The 26,260-nt window shown below is 40.0% G+C and overlaps 1 pseudogene; it reads left to right on the top strand.

The window, feature by feature from the left end:
• Positions 1-706: 706 nt before the first annotated feature.
• On the top strand, positions 707-17,600 carry LOC129471692 (olfactory receptor 7E24-like; annotated as a pseudogene).
• The last annotated feature ends 8,660 nt before the right edge of the window (positions 17,601-26,260 follow it).

The raw sequence follows: 26,260 nt of genomic DNA on the forward strand, positions 1-26,260 counted from the left end.
AAGTCCCTTTCCCAGTTCCAGGAGCAGTTATTCTAAGCTCATTGACGTAAAGGAATAGAAAGAAAAGGTTTGGTGGAAAAAATAATAACCTGCTATCATTTCTGTCTTTTGTTTTTTAAAAGCTTGAGCATTTGGGAGAATTTGGAAAGATTGTGGAGTAAGTGCAAAGAAGGAATTCGCTAACAAAAATTATATAGGGTGAAATGAGTTTTTTCCAGGTTAGAACATACTCACTCCCTGCACTCCTACCTTCCTTTCCCATAGTTAAGAAGAGGAAAAAGCAAAGGCCTCTTGGTAGCAGTGGTGACTTAGGCAGTTTCTTAGAAATATTCTAGAAGGCATAGTCATCTTTAAAAAAAATAGCTACAAGGATATGTCTAAGCAGAAGGGACCATGGGCCAAATTACGAGTAGATTTTTGCATGCCAGATATGGTAAAGAAGAAGCAGGAAGCCGGTGGGCCTAAACAGGCCACACAGAAATGGACAAGGAATAGGCCAGCAGCAGCTTGTGGGGACAAGACGTCAAGCCCCAAATGTTAAACTCACCATCCATCCTCCAAATTCTGGCTCTGTTTAACAAGGCTGTGGTCTGGCACTAGGTGCCACCTCAGTGACTAAAGCATAATTCCCCATCTCCTGGGAGTGTTGACAGCTGACTCCTGGCAACAACACTCACAGCACAGTAAAGTTCCTTCATCCAAGTTCATGACCCTTCTCAAGGAATCCCACATCCGAGAACTGCTTGGTACAGAAATATAATGGCCTGGCTTGCTTGCTCCAATTTGAGGTCATTAGGTAAACTCACCAAGATCCCTGTAGAGCGGGCTGCGGCCATGATAGTGATTGCATTCCAGCCAGCTTCCTGCTCTGCCCAATCCTATTGCTTTCACTCTTCGCAGGTGTTGGGAATATCCATCTCAACTTCCTTGCATGCAAATCTCCAACTCCGAGTCGGTTTCCTAGGACACCTGACTGGTGACATCTCTATCACTATCACAGTACTTAGAGGGGAGCATCTTAAAATGATTTAAGGCTAACTGCCCTAAGAGCACAGACAGATGGTGGCTTAAAATAGAATTTAAGTGGGTTTAAAAAAAACATGAAAAAAGTTGACATTGCACGCTCATATGAGCTTATGGATCAAACCATGCATATGATTTCTAAGATCCCTTGTGCAGTATATATTTGCACTGTTTATAAATGACATCCCCTTGAATTGAATTCAGTGCAATTCAAAACAGTAATTTGTGGGAAAAATTAGGTATGCAGATAGCCTAGACTCTACAGTGGCACACATCATTTGGAGAATAATAGTGAACTGGCTGGTCTATGAGGGAAGAAAACAGTGAATATAGACTACTAGTGAACAAGGATATTTTCCCATATATATTCAAATTAAGGTGAATTTCTTTACAGAATTATGCCTCAGAAAAAGTATTTCCCTATATATGAATCCTCACAAGTTTTCCCACGATGAGTGCTTTAGTGATTATTTTGAATAACGAAGTAATATTTAAGGAAACTCTCTTGCCCTGAATGTACTTTATGTCAATTGATGTTGCATATAGAGATCATCAGAGTGAAGCTACAAGAGAAGGAGGAACATTACTTAGCAAAGACTTAGAGAATTAGTCCTAATAGTGTGAAATCAAAATTTCAAGTGAGGGAATAAATGCAGCTTTTAATGATTACTTAAATGAAGTTTAACTGTAGCAGGATCTACAAGAAATTGGCAACCTTTGGCTCCGGTAACAGAAACTCAGGATATACGCCTTTCAGGGCTTTTGGATTCTGCATCATATTGAGAGAGACTCCTTTAAACAAGCAATAGGAAACTTCCTGTGACAACATAATAAATTTAAAAAGTTCTGTAACTCAGACAATGTAGATAGAAGTGAGGACTTTGGCCTAGACAGCCCTGTTCACTCTAAAGATGGATTAAATAATGAAGAAGATATTGATATCAAAAATTCAATCCGGAATTTGATTAAAGCATTTCATTAAATGTGATAATTTCTTAGTATATTATCTCACATATGCAATATTCATGTGTAACAAATTAAATACAAGTAAACATTTGACTATATTATCTGCAGCATAATTTACATATCAATTTACATATTCAGTTTTGCTCACGTGAAAACTTGGATCTTCTCAAGAAGGAAATTTGTGAAATCTTTAATTCCTCATCCCCAGAAATGTAAATACGTCAATATCAATACTGTAAGTCAGTGATTTGTTCCTAGGAAGACAGTAAAAATTTTACAAAAGTGCTTTAGAGCCCTTCTCATTGTAAACCTAGAAAACAGAGAAAGGCTCTCTGATGGAAAAAGACACACCTTAGGGAGGAGGACATTGCAATGGGAACATGCCTGACAAAAGAAACTATGTAGATTCAAATGGTGAAGGAAGACAAGGTCTTTAACAGAAAAAACGATCAACCTGGAAGCATGGGGGAGTAGAAACAAATAAAGGAAAAATGAAGAGGCTTATGTAATTGTTTCGATATAGTTACCTTCAACTATAAAGATCAACAACAAGGTCGATGTCAGTTGAAGGTTGGGCAGGTGGTTGCTGGATAGATGTCCTCACAGAAGTGTATTTTGTGTAAGGTTGCTATGGCCTTTGTGCAAGGTTGTGGTTTTTGTGGTATTTTGTGATAGTTTTTGTTATCAGGCCTAGAAGCATGAGAACCCTCTCTTCAAGGCCTTCCCTGAATCTATTTGTCCAGGTTTTTTCTTTTCCTTTTAAACATTAGTGACAGTTTTGATTCTGATAACTTTCATATCATGATCCCTAATTTCAAAAAAAAAATTAAACATGTAATTTGTTAGTGATGTATTTGATAGGCTTGGATTTGTGAGTCACCTCTACTATCTATAGTGGTAGATATATCTGAGCCTGCTTACACCAGACTTCCATCAGATTTTCTCTTCAGTGGAATTGGAAGAGGGGGTTTTGGAGAAGGGGATGAAGGAATTGTGCTGCATCAGAGGTCCCCATCTAACAACACAGGGACTTTTCCTGTGCTCTTGCCAGGCCGTTGTATTAGGCTGATGCAAAAGCAATTTTGGTTTCCTCATCGAAAAGTAATGAGACCATCTGACTTACAATGTCTGTGCCATGACCAGCTTCTAATAGCCTCCGAGGACCCCTCTGCCCTGACACATACTGTCCTGGAACCACGTCTGCCTTGTAACACCTGAGGTAGCTGCCACCATGACCAATCCCTTCTCATCTTTACTCTACATGCAGGTAACAATTATAATTACATCTCTGTGTATTCACAGAACAATTAGTACATGTAGGACTTCTACAAAATTTCCCTAGCTGATTTTGGTGTTCTGGTGTCCTGGCAGCTCTAGCCATGAAGGGATGATGCTTTATGAGCATTTCTGTAGAGTTTTTTGCTTTTCCTCAGAAACTGATTCCAATTTTCCCACATATGTTTGACAATTTGTTTGAACTCATTTATTCTAAACCCATTATTTTTTGTCTATTATTTAATAGGGAGGGGGGCGAGGGATAAAAGATTACAAATAGGCTGCATACAGCAGGAGGTGTACAGCCACCCTGGGATATGATTCCGAACATCCACGGAGAGGAGAGGCTGCTATTACTCCCAATATCGCAGGGGGTGTACATCCATTCTGTGACATTGTTCTTAATATTCCAATGCAGAGAGGTTGATATTACTCCCAATATCGCAGAAAGTGTACAAACCCGTGTGATATTGTTCCTACTATCCAAAAGAAGACAAGATGATATTACCCCCCATATCGCAGGAGGTGTACACCCACTCTGTGATATTTTTCGTAATATGCAGGGCGGGAGAGGCAGGGGGCGAGGCGCCCCCCGCGAGGTGGGGACTGAGAGCCAGCCCCTCTGCCCCCCTGGCTCTTAGGACCCGTGGTGGACTCACAGCCTGTTTACCATATTGTGACTAATATCATCTTCCCCTCTGGAAATTATCAACTATTGCACAGACGGGTGTACACCGGCTTTCTACAGAGGACGTACACCCGTCTGTATTCGAGTAACATCATCCCCTTCCTCCCTGAAGATTAAGAACAGTATCACAGGGGTGTTTCTACTCCCTGCGATATTAATAACAATATCACAGAGTGGGTGAACACAGCCTGCGATGCTGGAATTATTATCATCCTCTCCCCCTCGGGATACTAGGAACAATATCACAGAAGGGGTGGACACTCCCTGCGATATTGGGAGTAATGTCATACGCTTCTTCCGTGAATGTTAGGAGCAATATCACCGGGTGGCTGTACATTCATTGCTATGTTGCAGTCATGTCATACTCTACCCGCTGGATATTAGGATCAGTGTCACAGGGTGAGTGTACACCTACTGCGATATTAAAACTAATATCATGCTGTCCATCCCTGGATATTAGGAAAAATATCACAGGCAGGTGTACACCTCCTGTGGTATTAGGAGTCATAATATTGTGAATTATTAAACATCAGTCTCAGCTACTTGGGAGGCTGAGGCAGGAGAATGGCGTGAACCTGTGAGGCGGAGCTTGCAGTGAGCCAAGATTGTGCCACTGAACTCCAGCCTGGGCGAGAGAGCAAGACTCCGTCTCAAAAAAAAAAAAAAAAAGACAGTGCAAAAAATTAGCACAGCGTGGTGGCGTGTGCCTATAGTCCCAGCTACTCGGGAGGCTGAGGCACAAGAATCGCTTGAACCCGGGAAGCGGAGGTTGCAGTGAGCCCAGATTGTGCCACTGCACTCCAGCCTGTGTGACAGTGAGACTCCATGTAAACACAAAACAAAACCAAAACACAAAACCAGACAGGCGCTTCTGACACAGGCTGCAACATGGATGAAAGTTGAAGACATTATCGTCAGTGAAATAAAGAAATCTCAAAAGGATAAACACGACCAGGCTCAGTGGCTCACACCTGTAACCCCAGCGCTTTGGGAGGCTGAGGCAGGCGGATCCCCTAAGGTCAGGAGTTTGAGAGCAGCCTGGCCAGTATGCTGAAAGCTCGTCTCTGTTAAAAATACAAAAATTAGCTGGGCGTGGGTGCGCATGCTTGTAATCCCAGCTACTCGGGAGACTGGGGCACAAGAATCGCTCGAACCCACGATGTGGAGGTTGCAGTGAGCCGAGATCACGCCACTGCACTACAGCCTGCCTGGGCGACAGAGAAAGACTCTGTCTCAAAAAAAAAAAAAACAAAAAAAAAAACAGGAAAACAAATTCAACATGGTATGATTCCACTTCTATCAAGTGCCTAGAGTAGTTAAACTCATAGAGTTGCAAATCAGAATGGTGGCCCCCGGGGTGGGCGAGAGAGAGGAATGGAGAGTTTGGTGAATGGGTGCCATTTCCATTTTGAAAGATAAAACTGTTCTGGAGATGACGGCGGTGATGGTTGCTAAACAATGTGAATGTACTTAATGTCATTCAACTGTCAACTGAAAAATAGTGGAAATTGTCAATGTTTATACCGGCCGTTCTAGATGAAATCATATCTATTTACAACTTTTAGTATTGATACGTGGTATATTTTCCTATAATAAAAGATGAAAATGAAAGCAGTTGGATCTTTAGAAAGAAAAGAAAGAAGCGAAGAATACACACAAGCTTCCTCCTGATTACAGGAAGAGCCCCAAAGCTTCTACGGACACTCCCTTTTCTCTTCTTCTTCCTGCATTCTTATGAGGAAATCTTTAGAGATTGGGGAGCTTGGGCGACTTTGGCTAATGAGGAGCTCTGTGCCTTGAGCCCCCCAGGCCATAGAATAGTCAATACTCAGTCTGTGCCTCCAGCCCTGCAGTCTGAGGTTCCAGTCCTGGGGGCTCCACACCCGTCACCTGTATCAGGGGGCTCAAGTCTCACCCTGTCTTCTTGCCATCCTTGAGGACGGAGTCTGAGCCTCCATCGTGCACCACGCAGGGAGGACAGTGGACCCGTTCTCCCCGGTCATGGCCCGGCAGGGGGGAAGGGCAGTTCAGCTGAGGGACGTTCGGGAGCCTCGCTTTGTTTCCTCATCCTCAGGACAAACAGGACAGTGCGGTGGGCAGATGGGAGGAGACCAAGCTGACCAAGCTGCAACCTGTCAGCTCAGCAGACTGTGGAGTTTCTGCTCTTCCTTGTGGTGAGGGGGCCTCAGAAATCTTATTCAAACTTTTGCCTTCCTCCCCCACTGAGTTGTCCTTTTCATAGACACCTCACCCAAGATAGCAGGGAATGAGTCCCTCTAAACTATTCCCTAAGAACAACAAAGATGATGAAGGTGATGATGTGGATAAAGAGGATGAAGACAGACACCAGGGCATCATGAACCCTCACTGAGGGCTTCCTAAAGGCCAGGCTCTGAGCTCTGTGCTCTATGCAGCTTGTTTCATTTCATCTGCGTAGTTTCCCAGTTACGAGTGCACATTTCATGATGATTTTACGGAGTAGAGAAGGAGCAACGCATTTTCATAGGACTTGTACCAGATCACGAAGTCAAAAAGGGTGAAGTCCAATTTGAACCAGGCAGTCTAAGTCCGGACACATGGCATTTGGCCAATCCTCTCCCTGCATCCAACCTGCCCTCTCAAATCCTTGTCACTCAGGCCGATGCCCCTGCCCACTGTGCCCTTCCCTTTGGGGGTTCCTTGTAGACCACAGCTAGACCAGTGGGTGCCACAATCACTGTGTCAAGTAGAGAAAGGGCAGCTGAGATCACATCAAAGGTTCCAGAAAGAATGGGCACAGGATCATTCGGGACGCATCTCTCCCTTGCCCCTGTTCCTGGCTCTCCTTCCAGCTCTCGACTGCCTCAAAGGAGTCGTCGATTCGGAGTTTGGCTTCCATTCCTACTGAGGAAGCTGGAAAGCGTTTCAAAAAATGCTCCTCAGACGTGCCCGTGGTTAAGACCTCTGAGCTCTGCTTACAACTTTTGGAAGCTGGGCGTGGTGGCTCACGTCTGTAATCCCAGCACTTTGGGAGGCTGAGGCAGGCGAATCACAAGGTCAGGTGTTCGAGACCAGCCTGGACAACACAGGGAAACCCCGTCTCTACTGAAAATAGAAAAAAAGGAGCCCGGGCGTAGTGGTGGGCGCCTGTCCTCTCAGCTGCTCGGCAGGCTGAGGCAGAAGAATACCTTGAACCTGGGATGCGGAGGCTGCAGTGAGCCGAGATCACTCCACTGCACTCCAGCCTGGGCCACAGAACGAGACCCCGTCTCAAAAAAGCAAAAACAAAAACAAAACCCAAACCACAACTTTTTGAGAGTTGGAAGACCATGAAGTAGAGTACCCGGGACTTAGAGTCTGGCCATGAATTTGGAATACCACCCTTTCTACTTCTCTGTATGGCAGGCGGTGAGATGTCCATCCCCTGAGACTCAGCACTCTCATCTGAGCTGATTTCTAGGTGATCTAATGGAAGCGAGCGATGATGAAACCGATCGTGGGTGCCCGCTGCGTGATCTGTCTGTGATGGATGCGGAAAGTCAAGGCAAAGTGAATCTCCCATACACTCGTTACTATTTTAAGCTTCAACTCCATACAGTTCAATGGAAATATCCCCTGACCTGAAGTTCCGGTTTCCCTGCGTTCCAGACAGGACATTTTCTTTTGTCCTTATCTCAGTAAGTACTGAGTATTGTGAGAGGAACAAGTGAGTCTCTTTTGTTTCTGATTCCCCAGAGCCTGTATCTTGCTTGGCACAGAAGAGGTATCAAAAGTCAAAATCTATGTTAATTCTTGAATTGACACTTCCTTGGTTCACAACAATTGGCTGTCATCAGTGTGACTTCGACTTACTTGATTCTTTTTGTTTTTTGTTTTTTGAAACGGAGTTTTGCTCCCGTTGCCCAGGCTGGAGTGCAGTGGTGTGATCTCGGCTCACCGTAGCCTCTGCCTCCCAGGTTCAAGCCATTCTCCTGCCTCAGCCTCCCAAGTAGTTGGGGCTACAGGCGCCCGCCTCCATACCGGGAGAAGTTTTTGTATTTTTAGTAGAGGCGGGGTTTCACCATGTTGGCCAGGATGGTCTTGATCTCCTGACCCTGTGATCCGCCCTCCTCGGCCTTCCAAAGTGCTGGGATTACAGGCGTGAGCCACCGCGTCCGGCCGAACTTTCTGATGAAAACTCTAAGTCCACCTAAGCTAAGGACAGGAGTTGTAGCTGACGTGAATTTTCAAAGAAGACACACGGATTTGAGGAAGTAATTACTCTCCTGCTGAAGGTGAAAAGTCAGAAAACGGAACGATGAAATCACTAGGACCTAACTGGCATGTGGAACTATTTTCTGCTTATGAAGTATCAACTTTCATTTCATTTCCAGCTGACATGGTCTCAGCTCTTGTTGCCCAGGCTGGAGTGCAATGGCTCGATCTCAGCTCACTGCGACCTCCGTCTCCCAGGTTCAAGCAATTCTCCTGCCTCAGCCTCCCGAGTAGCTGAGATTACAGGCATGCACCACTACGCCCGGCTAATTTTGTATTTTTAGTAGAGACGGGGTTTCCCCACGTTGAGGCCGGTCTCGAACTCCTGACCTCAGGTGATCCGCCCGCCTCAGCCTCCCAAAGTGCTGGGATTGCAGGCGTCAGCCACCACGCCCCGCCCGGTCTCAGCTGCTATACAGTGTTTATAAATGTTCTAAATCAAGGGAATTTGTATCAATCTAGTAGAATAAAATAAAATATTTGAGTTCTTAATTTCCTTTAATTAGGATAACCTTTTTCTTCAAGTGAAGAGAACGGCTTTGTTACGTATTTTTCTTCGGACAAGATAGGCTGTATTTTCTAGCAGTTATGCATTTGTTATATATGATGATCTGGTTCTTGGAACATTCTTGAATCTAGTGTCTCTAAGGCAGGCGTGTACAGCAAGAAGTGAAGAACACAGAAATCAATGATGAAAGCATTAGAAGACAATTGAGTTTGTCAGAACTGCAAAATATTGCTGAACGTGGATTGCTCTGAAATCTGAAAACATTACTTGTGAATTGCTTCTATCCAAAATGCAGACACAATGCCAGGTGTTGGTTTACTTGTTTCCCATTTTTCAACCCCCTTTTCTAGGCAAAATGTGTCCAGACCATGCAGACCCACAGCATCTAACCGATGTCTCTAGATTCCTCCTCCTAGAACTCTCAGGGGATCGAGAACTGCAGCCGATCCTCGCTGGGTTGTTCCTGTCCGTGTGCCCGGTCACGGTCCTGGGGAACCTGCTCAGCATCCTGGCCATCAGCCCTGACTCCCACCTCCACACCCCCATGTACTTTTTCCTCTCCAACCTGTCCTCGCCTGACATGGGTTTCACCTCCACCACGGTCCCCGAGATGATTGTGGACATCCAATCTCACAGCAGAGTCATCTCCTAGGCAGGCTGCCTGACTCAGATGTCTCTGTTTGCCATTTTTCGAGGCAGGGAAGAGAGACATGCTCCTGAGTGTGATGGCCTATGACCGGTTTGTAGCCATCTGTCACCCTCTATATCATTCGGCCATCATGAACCCGTGTTTCTGTGGCTTCCTAGTTTGGTTGTCTTTTTTTTTTTTTTTTTCTTCTCAGTCTTCTAGACTCCCAGCTGCACAACTTGATTGCCTTGCTAACGACCTGCTTCAAGGGTGCGGAAATTCCTAATTTCTTCTGTGACCCTTCTCAACTCCCCCATCTTGCATGTTGTGACACCTTCACCAATAACATAATCATGTATTTTCCTGCTGCCGTATTTGGGTTCCTTCCCATCTCGGGGACCCTTTCCTCTTACTATAAAATGGTTTCCTCCATTCTGAGGCTTTCATTGTCAGGTGGGAAGTATAAAGCCTTCTCCACCTGTGGCTCTCACCTGTCAGTTGTTTGCTGAGTTTATGGAAGAGGCGTTGGAGGGCACCTCAGTTCAGATGTGTCCTCTTCCCCCAGAAAGGTTGCAGTGGCCTCAGTGATGTACACGGTGGTCACCCCCATGCTGAACCCCTTTGTCGACAGCCTCAGAAACAGGGATATTAAAGGTGTCCTGCAGCGGCCACACGGCAGCATGGTCCAATCTCCATATCTTTGTATCTGTTCCATTCCTTCTGTAGTGTGGGTTAAAAAAGGCAGTCAGGTCAAATAAGAATGATAACACAGGGTGAACACCCACTGTGACATTAGGAGTAATACCTCCTTAGGATATAAAAAACACTGTCACAGAGTATACACACGAGGGGTACACCCAATGTGATATTAGAAGCAATATCTCCCTATAATATGAAGAACAATATCACAGGGTGATTTTATTCCCGATGTTGGTAATAAAACAATGATAAACATTAAGATTAATAACTAATATTAAAAATGGCATTAATAGCAATAATTCTAATCATGCATAATCCTCTCTTTAAAATAATCATTAATGATTAATAACGTTATACTATGAATTAATATTACCATTGATAGTTATTAATGAGACTGATGTTTAATAATTCACAATATTATGACTCCTAATACCACAGGAGGTGTACACCTGCCTGTGATATTTTTCCTAATATCCAGGGATGGACAGCATGATATTAGTTTTAATATCGCAGTAGGTGTACACTCACCCTGTGACACTGATCCTAATATCCAGCGGGTAGAGTATGACATGACTGCAACATAGCAATGAATGTACAGCCACCCGGTGATATTGCTCCTAACATTCACGGAAGAAGCGTATGACATTACTCCCAATATCGCAGGGAGTGTCCACCCCTTCTGTGATATTGTTCCTAGTATCCCTAGGGGGAGAGGATGATAATAATTCCAGCATCGCAGGCTGTGTTCACCCACTCTGTGATATTGTTATTAATATCGCAGGGAGTAGAAACACCCCTGTGATACTGTTCTTAATCTTCAGGGAGGAAGGGGATGATGTTACTCGAATACAGACGGGTGTACGTCCTCTGTAGAAAGCCGGTGTACACCCGTCTGTGCAATAGTTGATAATTTCCAGAGGGGAAGATGATATTAGTCACAATATGGTAAACAGGCTGTGAGTCCACCACGGGTCCTAAGAGCCAGGGGGGCAGAGGGGCTGGCTCTCAGTCCCCACCTCGCGGGGGGCGCCTCGCCCCCTGCCTCTCCCGCCCTGCATATTACGAAAAATATCACAGAGTGGGTGTACACCTCCTGCGATATGGGGGGTAATATCATCTTGTCTTCTTTTGGATAGTAGGAACAATATCACACGGGTTTGTACACTTTCTGCGATATTGGGAGTAATATCAACCTCTCTGCATTGGAATATTAAGAACAATGTCACAGAATGGATGTACACCCCCTGCGATATTGGGAGTAATAGCAGCCTCTCCTCTCCGTGGATGTTCGGAATCATATCCCAGGGTGGCTGTACACCTCCTGCTGTATGCAGCCTATTTGTAATCTTTTATCCCTCGCCCCCCTCCCTATTAAATAATAGACAAAAAATAATGGGTTTAGAATAAATGAGTTCAAACAAATTGTCAAACATATGTGGGAAAATTGGAATCAGTTTCTGAGGAAAAGCAAAAAACTCTACAGAAATGCTCATAAAGCATCATCCCTTCATGGCTAGAGCTGCCAGGACACCAGAACACCAAAATCAGCTAGGGAAATTTTGTAGAAGTCCTACATGTACTAATTGTTCTGTGAATACACAGAGATGTAATTATAATTGTTACCTGCATGTAGAGTAAAGATGAGAAGGGATTGGTCATGGTGGCAGCTACCTCAGGTGTTACAAGGCAGACGTGGTTCCAGGACAGTATGTGTCAGGGCAGAGGGGTCCTCGGAGGCTATTAGAAGCTGGTCATGGCACAGACATTGTAAGTCAGATGGTCTCATTACTTTTCGATGAGGAAACCAAAATTGCTTTTGCATCAGCCTAATACAACGGCCTGGCAAGAGCACAGGAAAAGTCCCTGTGTTGTTAGATGGGGACCTCTGATGCAGCACAATTCCTTCATCCCCTTCTCCAAAACCCCCTCTTCCAATTCCACTGAAGAGAAAATCTGATGGAAGTCTGGTGTAAGCAGGCTCAGATATATCTACCACTATAGATAGTAGAGGTGACTCACAAATCCAAGCCTATCAAATACATCACTAACAAATTACATGTTTAATTTTTTTTTTGAAATTAGGGATCATGATATGAAAGTTATCAGAATCAAAACTGTCACTAATGTTTAAAAGGAAAAGAAAAAACCTGGACAAATAGATTCAGGGAAGGCCTTGAAGAGAGGGTTCTCATGCTTCTAGGCCTGATAACAAAAACTATCACAAAATACCACAAAAACCACAACCTTGCACAAAGGCCATAGCAACCTTACACAAAATACACTTCTGTGAGGACATCTATCCAGCAACCACCTGCCCAACCTTCAACTGACATCGACCTTGTTGTTGATCTTTATAGTTGAAGGTAACTATATCGAAACAATTACATAAGCCTCTTCATTTTTCCTTTATTTGTTTCTACTCCCCCATGCTTCCAGGTTGATCGTTTTTTCTGTTAAAGACCTTGTCTTCCTTCACCATTTGAATCTACATAGTTTCTTTTGTCAGGCATGTTCCCATTGCAATGTCCTCCTCCCTAAGGTGTGTCTTTTTCCATCAGAGAGCCTTTCTCTGTTTTCTAGGTTTACAATGAGAAGGGCTCTAAAGCACTTTTGTAAAATTTTTACTGTCTTCCTAGGAACAAATCACTGACTTACAGTATTGATATTGACGTATTTACATTTCTGGGGATGAGGAATTAAAGATTTCACAAATTTCCTTCTTGAGAAGATCCAAGTTTTCACGTGAGCAAAACTGAATATGTAAATTGATATGTAAATTATGCTGCAGATAATATAGTCAAATGTTTACTTGTATTTAATTTGTTACACATGAATATTGCATATGTGAGATAATATACTAAGAAATTATCACATTTAATGAAATGCTTTAATCAAATTCCGGATTGAATTTTTGATATCAATATCTTCTTCATTATTTAATCCATCTTTAGAGTGAACAGGGCTGTCTAGGCCAAAGTCCTCACTTCTATCTACATTGTCTGAGTTACAGAACTTTTTAAATTTATTATGTTGTCACAGGAAGTTTCCTATTGCTTGTTTAAAGGAGTCTCTCTCAATATGATGCAGAATCCAAAAGCCCTGAAAGGCGTATATCCTGAGTTTCTGTTACCGGAGCCAAAGGTTGCCAATTTCTTGTAGATCCTGCTACAGTTAAACTTCATTTAAGTAATCATTAAAAGCTGCATTTATTCCCTCACTTGAAATTTTGATTTCACACTATTAGGACTAATTCTCTAAGTCTTTGCTAAGTAATGTTCCTCCTTCTCTTGTAGCTTCACTCTGATGATCTCTATATGCAACATCAATTGACATAAAGTACATTCAGGGCAAGAGAGTTTCCTTAAATATTACTTCGTTATTCAAAATAATCACTAAAGCACTCATCGTGGGAAAACTTGTGAGGATTCATATATAGGGAAATACTTTTTCTGAGGCATAATTCTGTAAAGAAATTCACCTTAATTTGAATATATATGGGAAAATATCCTTGTTCACTAGTAGTCTATATTCACTGTTTTCTTCCCTCATAGACCAGCCAGTTCACTATTATTCTCCAAATGATGTGTGCCACTGTAGAGTCTAGGCTATCTGCATACCTAATTTTTCCCACAAATTACTGTTTTGAATTGCACTGAATTCAATTCAAGGGGATGTCATTTATAAACAGTGCAAATATATACTGCACAAGGGATCTTAGAAATCATATGCATGGTTTGATCCATAAGCTCATATGAGCGTGCAATGTCAACTTTTTTCATGTTTTTTTTAAACCCACTTAAATTCTATTTTAAGCCACCATCTGTCTGTGCTCTTAGGGCAGTTAGCCTTAAATCATTTTAAGATGCTCCCCTCTAAGTACTGTGATAGTGATAGAGATGTCACCAGTCAGGTGTCCTAGGAAACCGACTCGGAGTTGGAGATTTGCATGCAAGGAAGTTGAGATGGATATTCCCAACACCTGCGAAGAGTGAAAGCAATAGGATTGGGCAGAGCAGGAAGCTGGCTGGAATGCAATCACTATCATGGCCGCAGCCCGCTCTACAGGGATCTTGGTGAGTTTACCTAATGACCTCAAATTGGAGCAAGCAAGCCAGGCCATTATATTTCTGTACCAAGCAGTTCTCGGATGTGGGATTCCTTGAGAAGGGTCATGAACTTGGATGAAGGAACTTTACTGTGCTGTGAGTGTTGTTGCCAGGAGTCAGCTGTCAACACTCCCAGGAGATGGGGAATTATGCTTTAGTCACTGAGGTGGCACCTAGTGCCAGACCACAGCCTTGTTAAACAGAGCCAGAATTTGGAGGATGGATGGTGAGTTTAACATTTGGGGCTTGACGTCTTGTCCCCACAAGCTGCTGCTGGCCTATTCCTTGTCCATTTCTGTGTGGCCTGTTTAGGCCCACCGGCTTCCTGCTTCTTCTTTACCATATCTGGCATGCAAAAATCTACTCGTAATTTGGCCCATGGTCCCTTCTGCTTAGACATATCCTTGTAGCTATTTTTTTTAAAGATGACTATGCCTTCTAGAATATTTCTAAGAAACTGCCTAAGTCACCACTGCTACCAAGAGGCCTTTGCTTTTTCCTCTTCTTAACTATGGGAAAGGAAGGTAGGAGTGCAGGGAGTGAGTATGTTCTAACCTGGAAAAAACTCATTTCACCCTATATAATTTTTGTTAGCGAATTCCTTCTTTGCACTTACTCCACAATCTTTCCAAATTCTCCCAAATGCTCAAGCTTTTAAAAAACAAAAGACAGAAATGATAGCAGGTTATTATTTTTTCCACCAAACCTTTTCTTTCTATTCCTTTACGTCAATGAGCTTAGAATAACTGCTCCTGGAACTGGGAAAGGGACTTGGGCAAAGAAAGAAAAAAAAAGCTCTCAAAGTTTAACATCACAAAACATTGTAGTCACTGTTATTTATTTATTTACTTATTTATTTATTTATTTATTTATTTATTTATTTATTTATTTTAGAGATGGAATCCTGTTCTGCCACCAGGCTGGAGTGCAGTGGTGCAATCTCAGCTCACTGCAACCTCCGCGTCTTGGGTTCAAGCGATTCTCCTGCCTCAGCCTTCTGAGTAGCTGGGACTACAGGCGCCGCCACCACACCCAGCTAATTTTTGTATTTTTAGTAGAGATGGGTTTCACCGTGTTAGCCAGGATGGTCTCGATCTCCTGATCTTGTGATCCACCCGCCTCGGCCTCCCAAGGTGCTGGGATTACAGGCGTGAGCCACCGCGCGTGGCCTTGTTTTGTAATTTTTACATCATATATCCCCTGCGTTAGACCAAGAGCTTGTAAAAGCCAGAAGACATACAGCATTTGTAGTTCAATTAGAGATGTTTACTGATAAAACTGATTCTTCAATCTGAGGGTGGTATTTGTAGTTACAGTAATGTAGATGACAATCTAAGTTATGTTCTATAAACTGTGTCACTGACATCTCAATCTACAGCTAACTAATTTTTTAAAAGCAGAGGAGTGGGTTGTATAGGTTTAGAAATACATCCATCAAGCTAGTTAAGTGAGATGGATTCAAACCTTCAACTCACTGGAATATTTACCAAATTGACTATTCATTCTCTAAAGGAGCCATATAAACAAGGTACTTTCTAAAATTCAAAATTATGTAAGGTTTTATTTCCTTTTTATGCTGTTATGAATTGGATTGTAGGGGTTATAAGGTGAAATAAGATTACTTTTACAGTAAAACATACAACACATTGTCACAAGAGGGCAGCCTTTGAACATGAATTGCTTCTCAGGCATCCTTGAAATTTTGAGAGTTACTTTAATTCACACAACTAAATAATAAAACACTACAGAGGATCTAAGAAGATACTTTGACTTATGCATATTGTTACTTTTTTATTACTGCTAGTGGAAGATGTAATCTATAAGGAAGGCAAGGGCTGAATTTGTTTTATGTAAAAAGACAAATTTCTTTGGGTTGTAGCTTTCAAACATCAAGATAGTAGGTCAATGTCTAAATGAGTGTATCAAAGTTCTCACACTAGCACATGTAAATCCACCTCTTATCTACCCAAAATTCTAACCAAGCAAAGGCAAGGTGGAAGAACCAGACAAATGTAAGTGCCTAGGATACATAAATGCCACTGGATTTTATGTTTTTAATTTTCAACCTCCCAAGTTTCACTAAGAGACATGTTATTTGGAGAGGTTGCTAAAGTGTAATTGCATGATGTCTCTGTGTACGGTTGGTCTGGACCTCTCTCTGTCCCGTGGTTGCCCTCAACTGGTTAGAGCCGCTTCTCTAAAGATCATGCTTATGTCCCTGGAGCAGTCCACAGCACTATCAATGTCTGACCTCCACCTTGTTCCAATTAAGATTTCTGTACTTACTGAATTGGAAAACATACAGGTGTTTTCTGCCTGGTCACTTGTGGTTTTACAACACTCTCCCCCTCCCTACCACTGCCCCAGGTGATTTTGATGCCAGCCAAAGTGTGAGAACTACTGGCAGCTGCTGGCAGAGAGCAACAAAGGCCCAAACCCTCTGCGCGATTTCAAGACCCGTATCTGCTTTTCAGCTGTATGTCCTTCTCCTTCTCACAGCTGAGCCCACGCCTCCTCCCTCAGCACTTGCAGGCTATGCTTTCCAGCCTGTGTCCAGGATCAGTCCTGACGTAAGGCACGTGGGGTTTAAGGAGTTCTCTCTTCAGTCTTGTTTCTGCACCATCTCTGACAGTCATATTCTAGTTGTAATCATGGGGCTTCCTCCTTTTGTTTCCAGTCCCATGCTCGTTTTCTCTATCACATTCTACCTTGTAATAACCTAAATCTTCTGGTGGGCAAGCTTCTTCCTCAATCCAATTTGTGTTTATGAGTTCCTGCTTTGGGGATTGGCTTAGTAATCCAGGTATTGCTACTGCCTTGAATGCGGAGACTGCATCCTTCTGTCTGGATTTCTTGAGTTTCTGGATCGTAAACCTTATTAGGGCCCCTTTTTCCTAGAATTGGAGCCTCTACTTTGTTCTTGCTACTTTAGTTCACCCAGAAAGCGTGATCTCTGCCTAAATTTCAAAGTGTTGGCTAGTTTAAATATCCTTTTGTGAGACTTTTGTCTTCCTGAGGGGTGATTTTTTCATCTTACATACAATTGCTAATCCTTTTATCTTGAATGTAATTGAAATAGTTTAATCTGTGTTACCAGCAACAGGAACCCCTTTTATGAGATGGAGAAGGCAGGTCAGTCTCATAACATGTGTCCCCCCCTGTGTGTTGAATTTATGTCAGAGCCAGGCTCTTTCCTACCTGATGTCTCTCACCAAATTCCAGTGTTTATGTCCTAGGAGGTGCCCAATAAATTCTAGAGTTGATACAAGTTGTAATTTTAGAGAAATTCAATTAAGTTGCTTAATTTAAGCTTAAATTAAGCAACTTAATTGAATTTCTCTAAAATTAAGCCCAAAGCAAGTAGAATTAGATTATATACAACCTAATCACCTTTTTTTTTTTTTTTCTGAGGATGACCAAGATTTGGGCTTCAGTGTGGTCACTGAATATTTATACTTCAGTGTTGTCCCCTAAATATTTATACTCAAAATCTGGAATCACCAGTACAATGTTGAATAGCGGTGACGAACACAGACATCCTTTTCTTGTCCTAACCTGTGTGGTTTAAACATTGACGCTTTCACCATTAAATATAATATTGTTTATATATTTTGTTGTGGATGCTTTCCATCACTTCGAGAAAATTTCTTTTTCTAGCTTGCTGAGAGTTTTTTCTTTTTTTAATCAGCAATAGCTATTTCTCCAAATGAAATATCCAAATGACCAACAGGTACATGAAAAAAATGCTCAGCATCACTAATCATCAGGGAAATGCAAATCAAAACCACAGAGATATTGCCTCAAGCCTGTTAGAATGGTCTTATTGAAAGAAAAAGATAATGAGTGTTAACAATGGGGAGAAATTGGAACACTTGTACAGTGTTTCTGGGAATGTAAAACTGTGCAGCCTCTATGGAAAGCAGTACGGTGGCTCCTCAAAAAAATTAAGAAAGTAGAACTACTATATGATCTGGCAATCTCACTTCAGGTTATTTATCTGAAAGGATTGAAATTGGGATGATTCTCTGATTCTCAGGCTCATTGCAGCGTTATTTACACTAATCAAAATGTGGGAATAAGGTTAATGTCTATTGGCAGATGAATAGATAAAGAAAATGTGGTATATTCATGCAACGGATTATTATTCAGCTTTAAAAACAGAAAGCCCTGCAATATGCAACATGGATGAACCTAGAGGACATTAATGCTAAGTAAGGGAAATCAGTCACAGAAGGACAAACTGTGTGATTCCACTTATATAAAGTATCTAAGATAGCCAAATACATTAGAATCACAGATTAGAATGGTGATAGCTCTTTAAGCTGAAATCAGTTTTGCATTCCTGGGTTTTGTAGTTTTGGTATCAGAATTCTGACTCATAAAACAAGTTTGGAATTTCCCCCTTCTTTATTTCTGAAATAATTTAAACATTTTATTTTTTTTAAATGTTTGAAAGAATTCACCAGCAAAACTCTTTGGATCTGGAGTTTGCTTATTTTTTTATTTTCTTTAGTTTTATGTTTTTATGTGCAAGTATTTGACAATTAATTACTTTAATAAATGTCAATTCATATGTTCCATTTAATCTTGTGAATTTTTTTATAAGTTTTTTTTCCAAGGAATTCACCCTTTCATTCAAGTAATGAAAATTGGTGTAAAATGTTTCACAATATTCCATTATCTTGTTAATGTCTCTTGTGTCTACAACTGTACAATCTCATTAATCCCTGATATTTATAATTTGCGTTTTCTTTCTTTCTCACAGAACTAACTTTTGGCCATTTTAATTTTCTCCTGTGTCTGTTTTCTGTCTCATTGATTTCTAATTTCTGTTTTATTTCCTTTCTTCTACTTGTTTTAGACTTAATTTGCTCTCTTGTTTTAGATTTTCTTTTTAAGGTAGAAAATTAGTTCACTTGTTTTGAACTTCTCTTTTTTAGAATAAGCATTTATACAAAAACTTTACTCTGGGTCTGCTTAACTTTATCCCACACATTTTGATATAGTATATTTTTATTTGTGTTCAGTTCAATGTATTTTAAGGTGTTTCTCATGATTTCTTCCTTGAGCTAAAGGGCATTTTAAGGTGTATTTAAATCTTCCAGTAGCGTAGACTTTCCTGGGTAGCTTGTTTTTACCCACTTCAACTCATTTTCATTATGGTCAGAAAGCATACTTTCTATGATTACAGTGTTTTGAAACTTCTTGAGGGATATTTTGTGGTCTATAGTCTATTGAGAAGTGTTTCACGTGTAGCATAATAGAACATATATTCTATCGTCTTGGTCAATATTGATTAGGTCAAGCTGTTGTCAAAATTATTTTATCTTAACTTTCTTTAGTTATTCTATCAGTTAGCAATACAGCATTATGTCTTCAGAAGTACTTGACATTTTATCATTATGAAATAGCTTTCTGTTGTAATATTGCTTGTTTGGAGGTCTACTTTTTCTTCTATTAATGTAGCCACATAAGATTTCTTGTGCTTGTTGTTTCCATGGTATACTTAGAAATTATTTCACTCTCAGCTTATCTATACCATAATATTTGGCATGCATCTCTTATAGGTACTTTTATTAATGTCTATTGGCAGATGAATAAAGATAATGTGGTATATTCATACAACAGAATATACCGATGGACAATCTGTGTTTTATTTGGAGTATTTAAATTACATTTGAAATAATTATTGATAAGGTTGGATTTAAGCCTGCTATTTTGCTTTTTTTTTCTTTTTTTTTTTTTTTTTTTTTTTTTTTTTGAGACGGAGTCTCGCTCTGTCGCCCAGGCTGGAGTGCAGTGGCGCGATCTCGGCTCACTGCAAGCTCCGCCTCCCGGGTTCCCGCCATTCTCCTGCCTCAGCCTCTCCGAGTAGCTGGGACTACAGGCGCCGCCATCACGCCCGGCTAATTTTTGCATTTTTAGTGGAGACGGGGTTTCACCGTGTTAGCCAGGATGGTCTCAATCTCCTGACGTCGTGATCCGCCCGCCTCGGCCTCCCGAAGTGCTGGGATTACAGGGGTAAGCCACCGCGCCCGGCCTATTTTGCTCTTATGTTCTATTTGTTCCATCATTTTTTGCTCCTCCGTTCTTTCTTTCATGCCTTTTTATATTAACTGAACAATATTCGGCGTTCCATTTTAATTCCTTTATTGGCATTTTAGAAGAATGTCTTCATACGATGTGGTGGTTCTCTAGGGATTATAATCAGCATCCTGGGCTTATCTCAGTCCACTTACTGTTAACAGTCAACGTTTTCATGTAACATAAAGAAATGTTGCAGCAAAATTGTGCGTTTAGTCTCCTGTCAGAGCTATTAATTTTGAATAGTTTACATACATTATCAACAGTACACTTAATTTATTTAAACCATCAGTTGTTTGTTATAAAACCAAAAGAAAAAAGCCTTAGTTTTTCATGTTGATGCACTTGCCATTGCTAGAGCTTCTCCTTGCTTCCTGTAGTTCAGAATTTCCATCTGTTGTTATCTTTCTTTAGCCTGAAAAATTTCCTTTTGCATTTCTTGTATTTAGGTCTGCTAATGACAGATGTTCGAAGCTGTCTTTAATCTGAATAAATCTTTATTTTCTCAAGAATTACTTTTTCTAGTTATAGAATTTGGAGTTGACAGGTTTTTTTTTTATTTTGAAGATGTGGTTTCATTGCTTTTTAAACTGTCATTTCTGATGACAGGTCATCTGTCTATTTGTTTCCATGTATGTACATTATTTTTCTCCCTCACTTTAGCTACTTTCAAGATTTACTCTTTTTTTGCCCAGTGGTTTGACTATGGTATGTCTGCATTTGGTTCTTTATTGTTATTCTGTTCTTAGAGTTTCTTAAACCTGTAAGTTGATATATGCTGACAATTAGGAAAACTTTTGGTCTTTACTTTTTCAAATAGCTTTTTCTGTCTCATTTTCTCCTTCTCTACTCTTTCTAGGACTCCAATTATGTTAGTTCTAGACTGGCCCTATTTTTATTATTTTTCTTCCTCTGTATTCTTAACTGTATTGGGAAATTGTTCTTGATCTGTTTTTAAGTGCACTGATAGTTTTTCTGCCATCTTTAATTTACTGGTATGTGCGTACGATGTCATTTTTATATAAGATATTCTGTCCCTCAGTTCTAAAATTTGTCCCATTATTTCTTTATCGTTTTTACTTCTCTGTTGAGATTCTCCATATATTCACTCTTATGACCGTCTATTCCTTAAATCCTTGAATATGCTTACAATAGCTTATTTTAAATTTCTTATCTTCTAATCCCAGCGTGTGGGCCATTTCAATGTCTTAATCCATTGTTTACTTTTTTTCTTATGCGTCATATTTTCCTGGTTCTATGTCTAGACAGGTTAAATTATATGTTAGATTATGTGGATGATATTTTGTAGAGATAGGTTCTTTTATTTTCCTTTGAAGAGTGACTCTTTTCTAATATTAGTCTTCTTTGTGTAGTCAAACACCAAACTTTTACTCCTGAGCTATATGCAATGGTTGAAATATCTGCTCTGTACTAGCAATTTAGCTGTTGTTTTCTGCTGGATTCTATGGAGTCTCTTTTTATCAATGTGAAATGTAGCAGCCATCATATATCTGAATGAAGTTTAAGTGCTGATTTTAGATTTTTACTCTGTGACATTCTCCTCTGTGACTTTCACTTGTGTGAGATTTCCTCCCATGTCACTCAAATTTCCCAGTTCTTCTTTTCTGTCAGCCTGGAACTCTGTGCTCTTATTCCTCAAGCTAGTAAAACTCACTGCTTTACTCGTAGACATCCAATTTTGCACAGACCAGGGAGTGTCATCAGGTGTGAAGCTGCATTGATGCAAATTTAAATCATTGCAATTTTTCTTTATTCAATGGTTAAAAACTTCATCAGTGGTCAAATATTCTACTATTTCTGCCTATTTTCTGTTTCTTATTACCATCAAATGTGTATTTTTTTTTTTAGAGTTTATAGTTTTTTTTTCCCTGCATTTGAGTTAGACATGAGCTACTACCACATTTTGTAATTCAAACTTTTTGTCTAACAGTGTTTTAAAAAACTCTTTATTTGGAGGGAATTCTCAAATTTCTAAATACTCTACAAACATTAGGATTGGGGCTCAAATTCCCAGTTTCCCTTGTAGCCACATGTGCCTATGAAACATGGCCTCAGCTAATTAAGCATACCCACATATTTGAAAGTAAGAAAAGTGTTAAGAGGAACTATAGATATCATTTTAGTTGATGCAAGGATGGAAAAAAAAATAACCAACTTTCACTGGTGAACTTTGTCTTCAATTATTGTTTTCCTGTGGGAAGTGGCTAATTTTCTGGCCTAGAGGTGGAATTGGTGTGTTGGTAACAATTGATTTGATGGTAACCTGCGTTAATCTTTTTTAAAATTGCTGATCCACCATTGTTTCTGGTCCTGTTTTATACTTATGCAGTGTATAATCTCTCATGCAAAATTTAGTTCTTTGTTTCTCAGCTTAAACTGGATTTTGATGAGCAGTTTTCACCTTCAAATGAAAGAAATGGCTTTGGTTGATGTTAGACAAAAATAACAAAAAGAGGGAATTAAAGAAATACGTTTGTCACCTTGTGACATTACATAAATGAAACTTTGAAAATTCAACAATACTGCTTTATAAGAAAATAGAAAGTTTCTACTGTTTTTCTTTATTTTCAAAGCTATATCATTAAATGAAATTTCTGCCTCATGGAAGATTTTTCGAACTATGTAACAATAACATACAGACCATCAGGAGAGAAATGAATAAAGACGGAAAGAAGTAGGCACTGTGTGGTAACGTAGATGGCGCACAGTTGTGTGCCTGGAGCCCTAATACATTTTACCATGGAATTTATACAATAAATGTTTGTTAGTTTCCTGTGAACCTGCTAATCAATATGACTTCTGCAGACATTTCATTAACCTGAGCAGTTGAGGTTTCCTGTAGACAGACTGCATGTATTCTCATCTTTAACCTTTCCATAATGTTCTCTAATTAGAGATGTCACTGGTTCTCAAGAGCAAAAGAACAGCAGTAGCTTATAAAGTTACATTATTTGTTTTTTACTAATATGTGAAGTGATTTTGTCTTTCATTTCACCTCTAGAGCTAATTATGTATTCTAGGTTAACAAAAATTCCAGATCATACCATCATTAGTTTAAACTTTACAATGAACTCGTCATTTCCATTTATTACTAGCCTGCATTATAGCAATATTTAGCTAATGAATTCTCAAAATAGTTCTTGAAAGGTGAAAGAGTGCCTCAAGTAAATGGTGTAATTATTTATTTATCAGAATTTTAAATTAAGTGTTCTGTTTAATCTCAAAGGGATACCAATGAAGTTAGGGCGTAAGGACTCTGTGGTTAATAAAATGGCAAGAATTAAAAAGGATTATTACATTTTTTCCTCATACTATGGTGGCTATAATTTTTTAAAACAGTAGAAATGTTTAATTTTTAAAGGCCGCTAGTGTCTGTTTTATGCAAAGATGTGAGCTCCCCAGTTCAACCTGTTGTTTGAAATTTGACCAGCTTTTTCTTGCTCTTGTTCAGGACAGTTATTACACAGTCCAGGCAGGCCTCCGGAGTTACATATGTGTATGTGGCTCTGTGTGTATATATACACAGAAGTACAAGTAGCATATAATCAATTTACATAAGACTTTTGCTTTTGATGAAAATTCTTCTAAAAGTGAATATAAATTAATAGCATATGGAGCCCACAAAAATTGTCTAATAGGCAAGTAGGCAAAGATAATCTGTGAACAAAGAGTTTGCTAAAACATACTTTTTTTTTTTTTTACATGTAATAACTTTGTATCGAAGGGTTTCCAGAAATACATAATGTTATAGGGCACTTATCCTGAGACACACAAAGGAGACAAGGGGTAGAGCTAGAATGGAAGGGAAAATAAAGGACAAATAGAGATAGATACTTAAGTGGAAATGTTTTTATAAGAAAATCGTCAAACAGGTGGTAATTTTAAAACATGGCTTTTCCAGGCAGCAAATTTTCTGAATTTATTGCAAAAGAAGATAAATCATGTGTCTACGTAGATCATGCCAATGAAATAAACAATAAAGATTACTTATTAGAATATTGAAAGTGGTTGATAATAAATTATTTATATTTATGATAAGAACAATAAACTTGATTTTTAGGGGGTTCAATGACTTCCTGAAAATATCCTTTCACAGATTTTCTCAGAGTGTCTAGTTGGCAAAAGCACAGCTCCAAATAGCTATTTCTGTCAACGTCTACAGAACATTTACAGTTTGATTTCTGAAAGTTTCCATTTCTACCGATCTTACAAATTTGTAAAATGAATGCCCACCAGGACAAAATATTAAGTGATAAAATTAATTGGATCCTACAAGTGAAAATCTAGGCAAGGAAAGTCTTCTTCCTTCTTAATGAATGATTTTTATTTCTCTTTATTCATGTCCTTCTAGGTAGAGCAACACTCTGCAGACCTTCTTTTGAGGCATTTCACCACCAGAGTAAGTGTAATGTATGACTAATTAGTCCACCCACAGGGGGCTGGTGAAATTAAATTGGAAGTCATTTCCTAACTGGCATATCTTGGAGTAAAATTAATCTAATAACAGCTTTCATAAGAGAGCATAAGCTTAAAAGACCATTTTTCATTCAACTTTACCAAACAAAGTGCAAATTTAGGACTCCAGTTGTGAAGTTTGGTTGTGTGTGGATTGTACAGTGAAGGTACCAGTGGACAACAGTTGCTCATCAAGCAAGTTTATACAAAAGCTTTGGGACAAGTCCAACTCTAGATAAAATTCTAAAGGATTTCGTGCCTGTGTTCAGAGTTCCTTTTTCTCTCTCCAAGGTAACCCACATATCAAAAGACGTATGGGTTGTGGGTAGAACTTCCTAAAATTGCTGGTGAGAAGTGTGCCATGCATAAACTTACTTCACTAGCTTGAATTTTCTATTAGTCTCACAGGCAACAATTACAATCCTGTATGTTGTTCTATCTCCACACACTCCTGTACATAGAAAGATCAGGCAACATCCCTGGTTAAGATGTGCACAGGTTACAAGACATGTCTAAATATATTCACCAAGAGGTTTATCATTTTCACAGTGGCATTCACTAAATCAGTTGTCAGTGCAGCAATACTCAAGGAATAAGCAGTGTCTTTACTTTATCAAAGTTTGGAGTCAACCCCAAGTTAGATCACTGAAGCACATAACTATAGATAAGGTCACTCAAAAGCACAAATCCAGGTTATAAATATTCAGTTGTCGTTTATATGCATTTAGCAATTTGAATGCGGGGAAGTGTAGCCCAGAAAATAAATTGACATGGAACTATTGAAGAGGCATGCATGGCACCTGCACTTTGAATCTCTTCAGACTCAGGTTAAACAGGAGACACCGTAGCTCATGTATCCTGCAATAACCCTTCCTCATTGCCTTTTTATCTACGAACCTGCCCTTTTCAATGTTATCTATATGCCTGAAGGTATGAATACCCTTGATCTTGGTAAAAAATGGTACCACCCGTCAGCAAAATCTCACCGATCGGTGTCTATGTTACCTCACCGAGTTAGCCTTTTGTGTTGTTGTGGCCCAGGATGACAATGTTGACACAATCCAAACCAGTAATTGGAAAGTTAATGTTGGATGCGTCTTTGACAATTGATGGAATTACCTGAAATCAAATGTGAGGCGGTGGAACGACTCAAGAATGCTATTCAGGCAGTTAGTGATCTGTGGAGATACTAAATGAAATATCTGGAAGGAATTGTAATCTTGCAACTGTGCTTTTATGTGTTTTTTGACATAAACGGTTTCTATTTATGATGGGGCTGCAGAGTGCATTTCCCGTAAAGTTCCCACAGTGTTAACTAATATAGTCATGTGTCACTTAATGACAGGGGTATGTCTGAGAAATGCATTGCTGGACAATTTTATTATTGTATGAACATCACAGAGTTTACTTACACAGACCTAGATGCTATAGCTGATTACATACCTAGGCTATATGGTATAGCCTATTCCTCCTAAGCTACAAACCTGTGCAGCATGTTACTGCACTGAATACTGTAGGCCATTGTAACACAACAGTTAAGTATATCTATATGCTTACTTATATCTATACAGTAA

Source organism: Symphalangus syndactylus, chromosome 21 (genome assembly GCF_028878055.3).
Source record: "Symphalangus syndactylus isolate Jambi chromosome 21, NHGRI_mSymSyn1-v2.1_pri, whole genome shotgun sequence".
Lineage (NCBI taxonomy): Eukaryota > Metazoa > Chordata > Mammalia > Primates > Hylobatidae > Symphalangus > Symphalangus syndactylus.